Source organism: Hylaeus anthracinus, unplaced genomic scaffold, assembly GCF_026225885.1.
Source record: "Hylaeus anthracinus isolate JK02 unplaced genomic scaffold, UHH_iyHylAnth1.0_haploid 12001, whole genome shotgun sequence".
In the NCBI taxonomy this organism is placed as follows: Eukaryota; Metazoa; Arthropoda; class Insecta; order Hymenoptera; family Colletidae; genus Hylaeus; species Hylaeus anthracinus.
In genome coordinates, this window is record NW_026534348.1 from 22,859,795 (window position 1) to 22,871,748 (window position 11,954).

The 11,954-nt window shown below is 40.5% G+C and overlaps 2 long non-coding RNA genes across 2 annotated transcripts; both read left to right on the top strand.

Moving 5' to 3' along the window:
- Positions 1 to 1,729: 1,729 nt before the first annotated feature.
- Positions 1,730 to 3,996, top strand: LOC128891302 (uncharacterized). Its single transcript, XR_008460786.1, has 5 exons — positions 1,730 to 1,836; positions 2,894 to 2,939; positions 3,028 to 3,261; positions 3,359 to 3,527; positions 3,672 to 3,996. It is a non-coding gene; the product is annotated as an uncharacterized LOC128891302 (long non-coding RNA).
- Positions 3,997 to 7,812: 3,816 nt separating this feature from the next.
- Positions 7,813 to 8,347, top strand: LOC128891308 (uncharacterized). Its single transcript, XR_008460792.1, has 3 exons — positions 7,813 to 8,051; positions 8,137 to 8,257; positions 8,326 to 8,347. It is a non-coding gene; the product is annotated as an uncharacterized LOC128891308 (long non-coding RNA).
- The last annotated feature ends 3,607 nt before the right edge of the window (positions 8,348 to 11,954 follow it).

Genomic DNA, 11,954 nt, shown 5'->3' on the forward strand with positions numbered 1-11,954 from the left:
AATGCACGCGAGCTTCTAAAAAACGGAGAGTTTCTGTATACGTAACAAGAGGATAGATTTCAAAGAGCATTTTGATTAGTGCTGGTATGTCCTGTGTGTATTCGAGCGCTATTTCGGTGGGGTTACTGCTTCCAAATGCATTTTCCAATAAAATAATTTTTTGGAAAAAAAATTTAACCGACTTCAAAAAGGATACAGTGAAAAGTATGAAATAATTTCTAGTTAATTTATATGAATACGCACTAGCTCTAGATATAATTGCTTAAAAGTATGGGAAAATGCAGTGAAAAGTGTGAAATAATTTCTATTTAAACAGCACTGTTATTCATCATTGTTTGATGAATTTGATTAAATTATTAAATACATCATATTAAATGCAATGCACCTTTTTCGGTCACAATTTAGAATTAAGTATATTAAAAATTGCTAAACTTGATTTAACGTTCTGTCGGAGAAACAAAAAATATGGTCTTTATTTATTGCTATCATTACATCCACTTTGACATCATATTCATTAACACTATTCAATATCGCCGCCGCCATCAAATACTATCCCAAACCTATTCAGACAGTATTTCCATGGGTAGAGTATACAGAGTGACTTTCGATTAGTGTAAGAACCGGAAATGTGGGCTAGCTGAGACAATTCTGAACCACAATTTCCTTTGCGGATAGTGCTTCGTTTTCATTAATATTCGACAGCATTCGAAATTTTTGCAAACAAAATCGTAGTTCAGCATCGTCTCAGCTATCCCCAAAATTAAATGTTATCAAACTTGGTTTAACTATCTGTTCGAGGAACAAAAAATATGACATTAATTATTGCTATTACTATATCCGCTTTAGACATCATATTCATTAACACTATTCAATATCGCCACCCTCACCAAATACTATCCCAAACCTATTCAAACAGTATTTCCATGTGGAGAGTTTATACATTAGCAGTAATCAATATGGCCGCCACTCCCCTCCAAAAAAGCCTCAAATCTACTCACACTATATTTCCGTGTACATACTATATACATTAACTATTAATTCCTCATAGACAATAAACATGTATACATTGACAGCATTCAATATTGCCGCCTCTACCAAAAGCTAACCCAAACCGGAATTAAAAAATTTTTACATCTGCGCCGCCTCCGAAAAAGGTGCATTGCATTTAATATGATGTATTTAATAATTTAACCAAATTCACCAAACGATGGTGAATAACAGTGCAGTTTAAATAGAAATTATTTCACACTTTTCACTGCATTTTCCCATACTTTTAAGCAATTATATCTAGAGCTAGTGCGTATTCATATAAATTAACTAGAAATAATTTCATACTTTTCACTGTACCTTTTTTGAAGTCGGTTAAATTTTGTTTCCAAAAAATTATTTTTAAGCAATTATATCTAGAGCCAGTGCGTATTCATATAAATTGACTATAACTTATTTCATACTTTTCACTGCACCTTTTTCGAAGTCGGTTAAATTTTTGTTCTAAAAAATTATTTTATTAGTTGAACAATGAACCATGATATTCTGTATTGCCCTGAGGCAATTCGGATTTTGATCGATATATACAAAGTAAGTACAACGGTACTTATGGTAAATATAAGCGGTAACGCACGCATGGTTCAGAATTTACTTACTGACCCGCAATGAAAAGTTCGATGAGTTTTGATATACATTGTATGACGGACATATAATTAACAAGATATTAAAGATAAAGGCAGTACATAATACGAGTACATACTAAGGGTGTGTTGAATATAAATAATACAGATGGTCCGAATAATCCTTATACATTAGTCTAATTTTATGTGTGCTAATTTAAGTTTATTTGTATGAACTATTTTAAATTTATTTTTTCCTAATGCTACTTCCGCGGTTAGGTCGTCAAACATTCGGTTTATTTTGTAGGGTGTGACAGTTACTCGATGGGAGTGCCGAGCTCAATCGGTACGCCGGGTTCGGGATTTAGGTGGAGAATAAATGTTCGCTGGGTTGCTGTAATAAATATGTTTTATTTTTCAGCTTACGCTAGAGTCAGAACTAGATATATATACACGGGTTATGACTATGATTGATTATTGCTAAGTACTTATTAACTATGAACTATGGTATATCTACAACCGCGGTACTGGTCTTGACCCGTAGAGCGGTGACAGCGGGGCGGGGACGGTCAGTGGAGTTCCTCGCGTCGACTCGGGCAATCTCTGATCGTCGACGTCGAGTGCACGCTGGTGGGGAAACACGAGTGCAGCGATGCGATCGCGGACGGACGAGGAACGAGGAGTGTATTCTCTCCAACAAGCTCAGGCACTCTCCGAACGCCTGTGAAGGGAGGGGTTATTACGGACTGGTTCGGTACTGCTGCACTCGGGCACGGGCAATCTCCATACACCCGAGCGAGCACTCTGACGGCGGGACGAGTGGGGGTCGTACCGTGCACTCCTCCGCACAGGTTCGGGCAGTCTCCAAACACTTGTGGCGGGGGAAGTACAGTGTACAGGATGACGGAATCGCGTTACTGTACACTTGGGCACGGGCACTCTCCGTACACCCAAGGCGCGGTACGCAGATAGTCAGGACGGTCAGAAGGTTATCGCTCTACACACTCCACTCGGTCACAGGCACTCTCCGTACAACCGAGAGAGATGCAGAGGAATAGGCAGACACGGGTTGGTAGGCTTAGTCTGTACTTATTCTTTTGAGCGTGGGCAATCTCCAAGCGCTCGCAAAAATTAAGTTGTCTTCGGATTACAAGACCAGGTAAGACTGATTATCTCAGCCGCGTCAGGGGGTACTGTAAGAGCGACCGCCTGTTTTCGCTCGCCGCCTGTCGGCCGACGTGCGTACTTGTCCCCGCGCGGCCACGTAACGAATGTTTCGTTACAAGGGGCCTCGCCAATCGCAATCAAATTTTGAGGTTTTTGGTTCCTTGAGTAAGTATACAATGTTATTTACATTAAATTTACATGGTTTCAATGTTTGGTCGTAGTAAGCTTTACTTCTGTGTTTGGCCTTTACTAGGTTCTGTGCCGCCGTTGTATGAGTGGTGGTGATCTTTGTAATGAGCTCATCGAGATGCTGTGCAAACGTTCGAGGCGTTTGCCCTATCAAGAATTGCGAGGGTATGTTAGCCTTTACACTAAAAATTAACTCGTGGGGAGTAAAACCTGTGGCCTCATGTACTGAGGTATTATAGGAAAAAATGCAAAATCTTATCCAATCATCCCAACCTGTTTTTGTACAATAATGCTTAAGGTAATTAATAAAAACACGATGTGCTCTTTCGAGTGAGTCTAGAGATTGTGGGTGGAAAGCAGTGGATGTCATTCTTTGAATTTTAAAAATTTTGCAGAAATTTTTCATGGTTTGGCTGATGAAATTCCTTCCTTGGTCAGTGTGAATAACTCTTGGACAGCCAAATCTACTGATGAACTGGCCAGCAAGAGCATATACAACAGTTGCTGTGTCTATACTAACGTAATGGAATTGCATCTGAATATTTAGTGAGATTATCCTGTAGGGTGAGTAAATACTGATTTCCTTTACTAGTTACGGGTAAGGGTCCGACTATATCCATTTGTATCTTTTCAAAAGCGCGTTTGGGAGTATCCGTGATCTGCATCGGTTGTTTAGTTTTAAAAGTGTAATTTTTGTTTGTTTGACAGGTGGGACAGGATCGAACAAATTCAACGATTTCTTTTGCCATGCCTGGCCAATAGAAACGTTCTTGGATAAGCTGACGAAGTTTAAAGGAGCTTCGGTGGCCTCCAATTACCGATTCATGATGTTCCTTAATGATTTGGGGGCGTCTCGTCTTGAGCGGAATTATAATCTCTTTACTGCACATTGTAATTACATATAGTGGATCATTAAAAATCTCCCTAAGCAGATCCAATATGTTGTTTTGTTCGGAAGAATTGAACCTATCCGAGTCTATTAATATGCTGAAGGTTTTCGAATGCAAAGAGTCTAAAAGGACTTTAAGTGATTTTAACGAAGATTTGATATGATCAAGGTTAAATTCGTCTTGGGGTTCGGTCTTAAGAATTAAATGGAATATTTGTCGTTTGGGAAAGCCATAGCATCACCAACATTGGCCTGGTATTGCTGTATCTGCCCCATTGAAAATTCAATTTGGCCTAGTAAGCCCTCAGTAGTTTGAGAGGTGTCCCTGCGATTTAAGGAGGTAAAGTGGGCGAGATTATCTCGCTGTACGAAGAGGTGATCCTTTTTGTGAAATATGGTGGGGGATAAGGGAGAAGATGCCGTTGATCTATTTACGTCGAAGTTAGTAAGCAAAATTCTTTTTCCAATATTTATTCTATTTTCATTATTAATGTTTTGTACTAGTGGTTCTTTAAAATTTACAGAATTTCCCGGCGAGGTTACTCTACTGGATTCCCCTGTGCAGTCTTGGTCGCTAACATTCACACTTTCCCCTGCCAACCTCGATTCCCTTGACCGAGGTGGCCTTCCACCCGGTTCCCTTGACCGGATGGGATTTATCCCTGTGCCAACCTCGATTCCCTTGATCGAGGCAGCCTTCTACCCGGTTCCTTTGACCGGATGGGATTTTCACACGGGGCGCCCCTCTCCCCTGAGACGACACAAGATGCACATCGAGCACAGATTCCCTCTCACAGCCCACGAAGCGGATTCCTGGGGTTCGGATTATACACCCGTTAGCCAACGATGAACTGAGTCAATGAGACTCTGGGGTGCTCAATTGGGGATTTCCTTTATGCAATTCTCGCGAACTGTTCACTAATGTAAATGACTTTTCGGATATTTCTCGGACTCTATTGGTGATCTCGTTTAATTTTACCACTGTTTTCCTGCGCGCTAGGAACACAGAGGCGATAAGACTATCATTTTCGGCGCATGATACTTCATCTATCCCGTCCATTTCGGAGTCTACAACTGGTGCTTTGACTGCGCAGACGAGCACCCTTTCCAGACACCTCGGATCAGGATTGGAATCCGTGTCGGGTTGGGCAGGTGGCAATTGAGAATTGGGATTTGCCGCGGGACCAGCGGGATTGCGCGAAAGTGCGTCGGCGTTTGCATTAACTTTTCCAGGCTTGTATATTATGTTATAATCATATTCATTTAACTTGATTCGCCATCTCATTATTTTAGAAGTGGGATCTTTGACATTATGTAGCCATACTAGAGGTCGGTGGTCAGTGACTAATGTAAATTGTCGGCCGTACAGGTAAGGTCGGAAATGTTCTACTCCGAATAAGACCGCCAGAAGTTCCTTTTCTATGGTAGAATAATTTATTTCAGCCTCGTTCAAGGTTCTAGAGGCGTATGCGATAGGGAGATCCTTTCCTACTGGTCCCTGGCTCAAAATGGCACCTACCGCAAAGTCGGAGGCGTCGATGATAACGAGAAATGGTTGTGAAAAGTTGGGAAATTGCAGCAGGAGTTCCGAACAAATACCGTCTCTTAAAATTTCGAAAGAAGTTTGGACATCCGCGGTTCAACGAAAAGGTACGTCTTTCTTTAAGAGCTTTTTTAGCGGTTTTGCAATTTTAGCCATATTGGGTATAAAACACCGATAATAACCTACAAGGCTTAAGAATTGCTTGATGTTTTTCCGAGTTTTCGATATTGGGAAGTTTTTTACAGCTCGAATTTTGTCTGGGTCAGGTTTCACTCCCTCACTAGTAATTTTATGCCCTAAGTACGCAATTTCTTTCTGTAAGAAATGGCACTTTTCTGGTTGTAAAGTTAGACCAGGGTTTTGCAAACGTGCCAAAAGGGCCCTTAATTTGCGTGCGTGTTCTGAAAGGGAGGACGCGTAAATAACTATATCGTCCATATAAACAAATAACTCTGTGCCTTGCAATTCGGATAATGCCAGATCCATGATCCGTTGAAAAGTAGCAGGGACATTCTTCAAACCAAATGCCATCCGATTGAACTCAAAGTGGCCATGAGGAATCGAAAAAGCCGTTTTGGGCTTAGATGCAGGATCTACGGGAGTTTGATGAAATCCGGATGCTAGATCTAACGTACTGAAGTACTTAGCTTCGCCTAACTGATCTAACATTTCCGTAATATTAGGAAGGGGGTAGGCATCCGCCACGGTTTTTTCGTTTAACCTGCGATAGTCAATAACCATGCGCCATCAAGGCTTCTCAGATGAATCGGGTTTTTTGGGGACAATCCATAAAGGAGAATTATAAGGGGACAACGATGGCTGAATTATTTCGCTCTCAATTAGTGAATTTACTTGGGTTTCTATCTCGTTTTTGTGGACCGGCGGAAATCTATATTGCTTCGTGTTTATAGGTAATTTGTCAGTTGTGTTAATGGCATGATGGGGAACATTACCTGCCTTTCATCTATCACTAGGTAAATGGAACTGATACGGAAACTCGTTGATGATTTCTAAAATACTACTTTTTATGGATTCATGAAGGTGACCTAATTCAAGAAACCTAAGAATTTCACTGAGCCTTCGAGCGTGATCCTCCGATTTGTCTGCGGCCGGATTTCCTGTACGAGAAGAACGGAGTGCAGGAGGTCGCGAATCAAATTCCTCTAGATCGACAGGGGGAATTGTAATAGTAACGTGGTTGCAAGTTGTATTAATTGCGTATAGTTTGACCAGGCCATTTTGTTGGCTGGCCAGAATATCACCTACGAAAATGCCAGGTCCAGCATCAATCCGTGTAACGTAGCTCAACTGATTATTATTCCCGGCGGAGACCGAGATCAAAACTTTCGTTCGCGGGGGTAAGACGTGTGATGAAAAGGTGGACGCGAACAAATTCTTTTTTTCGAAAGACAGAATACATGGAAAATTTTCTTTAAATTTAAGGGTTGCCTGTTGTTTTTGTCGGAACGCGACTCCTAAAATTCCGACTTCCTTAATTGGAAAGTCGTTATCGACCAGTTGAAAATGTATGGGGGTGTTGCAAATGAAGATGATTACTTCGCCTCGCGTTTGGACTGTTCCTGAACCAATGCCGGTTAGATGATAAATTATTTCAATATCAACTGGTATATCAGATTTTAATTCGCTTTATTTTATTAGGTTAAGCTGTGAACCTGTGTCTACTAAAAATTCAGCGAAGCCCTGGTGAAAATAGTCGTGTGTTAAGAAAGTAGCTGGTGATTGCACGACGCTATTTAAACCGGTTTCATAGCAGACGCAGTGGATTCGGCGCGGGAAATTAGGGGTTCTCTCCGTATCGCGCCTAGCAGCGGAGCCCCTCTGGAGTTTAAAGGATTATTCCCACTGTTTTCGGAGGTTAACGGTATTAGAGGTCGCGGATTCTGTCTGGCGCGGACATTATCGTTTCGACGACACTGCTTATCCGTATGACCTGCTTTCCCGCATTTTCGACGTCTAACGGTATAGCTATTATTTGACCCATTGAATTGATGGTTCGGTCCCGATCGACAGGTTGCAGCGATATGGCCGGATTTCTCGCAAATGAAACATTTAAACTCGTGCATTTCCGTGGATAAAATTCTAGGGTTAACGTAGAAAGGGGTTTTGTTTTTCGGTGGTTCTATGGGATCTATATTGCGTTCTATTTTAGAAGCTAGGGCAATGACCGATCTCAAATCTTTTATATCGTCTCTCGAAGCTATTCCTGCAATAATATAATTACGTAGCCCTCTTAAAAATCCCTGTATCGCGTTTTCGATAAGAATAGCTCTAATCCCTACAAATTGCTCGGAATTGTAATTTTCGTGTGCTTCTCGAACACCAAAATTTAATATGTTCTGTACTCTAAGTCCGAATTCATTTATTGTCTTGCGGTCGAAACGTTGAATAGCCTTTAATTCGTCCTGAACAGCGCTTAGATCAAAATGTTGAGCATACGCGGATTTTATTAAGGCAATCAATTCTTCAATATTTTCCTGCCTATCCTCGCCTACTATGCTGTCATAAACGCGATATTGTATTCGACCTCGTGCTACAGTAAGCAAATAATCTTTATGTTCAGCTCCTACCATAGAATCGGCAAGTCTACATTGAGCAATGAAATTTCCTACTTCAGATGATTTTCCCTCAAAATGAGGTATTATATTTACTATTTGATTATACGAAATATGCTGCGCGGTTCTCGGGAGTTCGATCGGCATTGAAATTGCATTATTAATTAGGTTACGTGGAGCGGTTTGCTGCGAGGGTCGCATTTGAGTTAGAATGAAATCATTCAATTGGGATTGAAGCGGATAAGTGCTCGAAAATACTACGTTAAAAGATACGGGCTCGGGCGATGTCGTGAGTGTACTATTGCTTAGACTGTCGGGAGGAGTAGGCTCGCCGTCTGATGTATTGCACCTTTGCAGCGCAGGCAGATCAGAAATCACGAAAGACTCGCTTATTCGAGGTATATTATCAACAGAAGAAGAGGAAGATCCTACGCTGGGGGATTCTACTGTTATGTCCTCTATAAAAAAACTCGACACCACCACGCAGTGGCAGGCACTTCTTGGTCTTTATTAATTTTTTCAAGAATGGCGGCATTTTGGCCTGGCAACTAATAAAGATTGTAACAAAATCATTTTTAACAGTCTGGACATACAAATTTTGTTGACGATTGGCTAAGGTCTACTATAAGGTCGTTTTAACGCTCGCGTGTTCGCTTCTCTTCACAGCAGTTGCTCCAATTTTGGTCGTCGTCGGACCTTGAGCTGGCTGGTCTCCGTCCTGGACAAGGAAAGTCCTTTGGGTCTCGAGGTCGACGATGCCCCTGTTGCGTGAAGTCTCCCTCGTGTCTCGTTCAGCGATGATCACCCGTCTCCGGTATGTACCCTTGCTCTTGGGGAAACCGTGCGAAAACCCAAGAGGGAGAGGATGCACTGATTCTGATGTCCACTTTATATTGCAAATGTTCAATAGAATAGTTCGTAAAACCTTCGATTGTTATTAAAGCGCGCACTCGCGACCCGGCAGTTATTTAGAAAATTCAAAAATCCGTCACAATCACTCCAACTACATTTGTGAATCGAATTTATTTGAATAATCCCACCGCTGTCACCAAAAATATGTTGCGGAACGCGTCGTGTGGTGATAGGGAATTTGGTCTGCCCGGAGAAGCGCGTAAAATAAAATTCGAAATACTTTTATGAAAAAAGTAAAGACGTTTATGCAGTCAACTTGTTTGGTTTAAATCGTTTCGTAGTTCGTTACCGGAGGTTCGATTATGATTGGACACTCTGGAAAAATCTTCGCTCGATCTGCTGCTTCTCTCCCTTCTCCTGGAAGATTCCCGATCCTCCCTTCGGGTTGTCCTGGTTCAATCGGGGGTTGCGCCCTACTCTTTCTATCGGTGATCTTCATCGATCTCGAATCCACGCCCGAGTCGGGTGGAGGTGGGAGTCGCGCGGTCATGTTTGTGCAGGGGTACATGTGAAAAGGGAAAGCGCGAAGGTCTAAAGAGAGAGAAAAAGCGCCAGCGAAACACAGCAACTCTTAAGTAAATTCATTACCCTCTTGAAGAATTTGCCGGAAACGCGAACCGAGGTACAGCGCGAGTTTGTTATTTTCAAGGATCTTACGAGCTGGAACAAAAGCTAACTCGACTCGAATTCTAAAGAAATGCATTCCAACGGAAAAGGCTATTCGACACGACCTATAATGAATCTATGAAGTATTTTCAGCGAACGTTCCCTTTTCTCTCCTGACTTTTGGCTTTCCCACGCTTGATCACCCACGTTGAATGTTTTAACAATGTACGTAGCGGTTCGTTGATTCAATGCGTTAATCCATTTGAATTCCGCTACTAATTTGAATATAAATATATACTACATGCGGTAGTGTTTAAGCTATTCCGCGGTGTGGGGCTACATGCCATGAAGCTAAGTTCACGTGATAGCGTAACATATGTAAGACTCAGTGATGGGCAAAACCCTAGGATTCCAATAAATCTGAAGTCTGCCGATATGTTTGTCTCTTTTCCTCTTTCGAACATTTCCCAGAGGAAGAAACGAGAGAAACACATCGGCAAACTTCAGATTTATTCGAAGCCTAGAGTTTTGCCCATCTCTGGTAAAACTGTTCGATGAAATTTCTCGCAGCAGCTTGTTGTTGATTTTGTGTGCTTAACCTTATTTGGGTTCACAGAAGTAGAAATTCAGGTATGTAAGTATTTTTTGTCTATAAAACAATAGATTTAATATGGATGAACCTGATACTTTGTGGTTTCATTAATTTATCTTTTACAGCTAGTTTAAGGGTGCAGAAGGTAAACTAGCGCCACTAACGGAGTGGAGGTGAACTACTATATAGTAAGCTGGCGACACCAACGGAAAGTAGGAGAACTACTAGATTGCTGGCAAAAAATTTGTATGACAATATGGCTGCTTCGCTTTCGCGCTGTCCACTGCAGCGCTGCTGTCGTCTCCTTTGCGGTGTTGTGCCAGTTGTCTAAAGACGCTTTTCAGTATGGTTCAGTACCGTAGTAAGTTTAAAAAATGCCCGCGGTCATATATTTTTCTTTTAACTCTTTCAGTGCTGGGGGCCGATATATCGGCCTTTGCTGCACTGGCGAGAAGTGCCAGAGCCGATATATCGGCCCGAACCTTGTAGCGTTTTACTATTCGCATTGCGAGAGAACTCTATATCGTCTGTATATTGTTATCTGTATATTGTATCTCTAAATATAAATTTAATAATGGGAAATAAGCAACATATTTATAAAACTATGTTATACTTGTATTTAATTTTTACAATAAAATTATTTTGGAATATGGGGAATTGTTATAAAATAAAATGATTATTACACAGAATTAGTTCCGTTTTCTTGTTATTTACAATTTAACCCTCGGACACCGGGCGGTCGCATGAACGACGAAGCCGGGTCACTATTCAGGCATCGAAATCCAAGTCCATACGCGCTACAAAAGAAGGCTTAAAATCAAATTTTTATATGCAAACACTATAATCATATTAATAATGCCTCGTAACCAATTGTTTTTGTTAATATTTTCTCCCGAAAACTACTTCTTTTGCAATAAAGTTCGAAACATTTCTGTCGCTAACAGTTAGAATAGTGGGGAGAGCTGATTACTACAGATGGAGTTACAATGTAAACACATGGCTCGACACTCTCGATCACAGAGGAATAGGACTTCGAAAAACGACGGAAAGATGACCCAGGCCCGGTGCTGAAGGGTTAATGCTAAAAAATTGTGAGTTTTGTCGTTTTTTGTTTTTTAAAGAACAAAATCCATCTATAAAAATTGGTTTTAGTAAATTTGCTCAGTTTCTTCCAAAAGAATATGTAATAGTCGGAACCTGTGGAACACATTCTGTGTATATATGTGTATATGTGTAATGCATCAAAATGTAAAGTTAATGCTTCATGGTGCCAAACTGCAAAAATTAATTCCTACATCTTGTAATTTTCCATGCACATATAAAGAAATGTTATCAAATATGCGCTGTGATGTTTCAAATGGAGCAATTTTAATCCCATTCGTAAACTATTGCAAGGTATATTTGAAAATCATTCGATTGTACCTATTTCATGCAACAAAGGGACAAGTACCGATAGATCTAATTTAGAGCCTATAGAATATTCAATACCAGCATTTCTTAATGAATTAGAAAACAAAATGTTGCAATTGCAAGTCCATGATTTCATAGCAAAAAGTCGAAGTAGTTATTTGAAATATTCAAAAGGAAGTTTAAATCCCGATGAGTTTGTTGTCATCAGAGATTTTGCCGAAAATTATTCATTTATTATACAAGATGCAATACAAAATTATCATTGGTCCAATAAACAGGTTACAATAATATACGTTCGTTGCCTATTTTCTACCAAATAGGTGTTTAAAACATGAAAGTTTTGTCATTCTTTCAGATTGTTATGAACATGATAGTATTTCTGTTAATTTCCTTTCATTTTATTTTATTTCATGTTGTATCATTGAAATCAGAAAAATTTCGCGAATACGTCGGTAAAAATTTAATT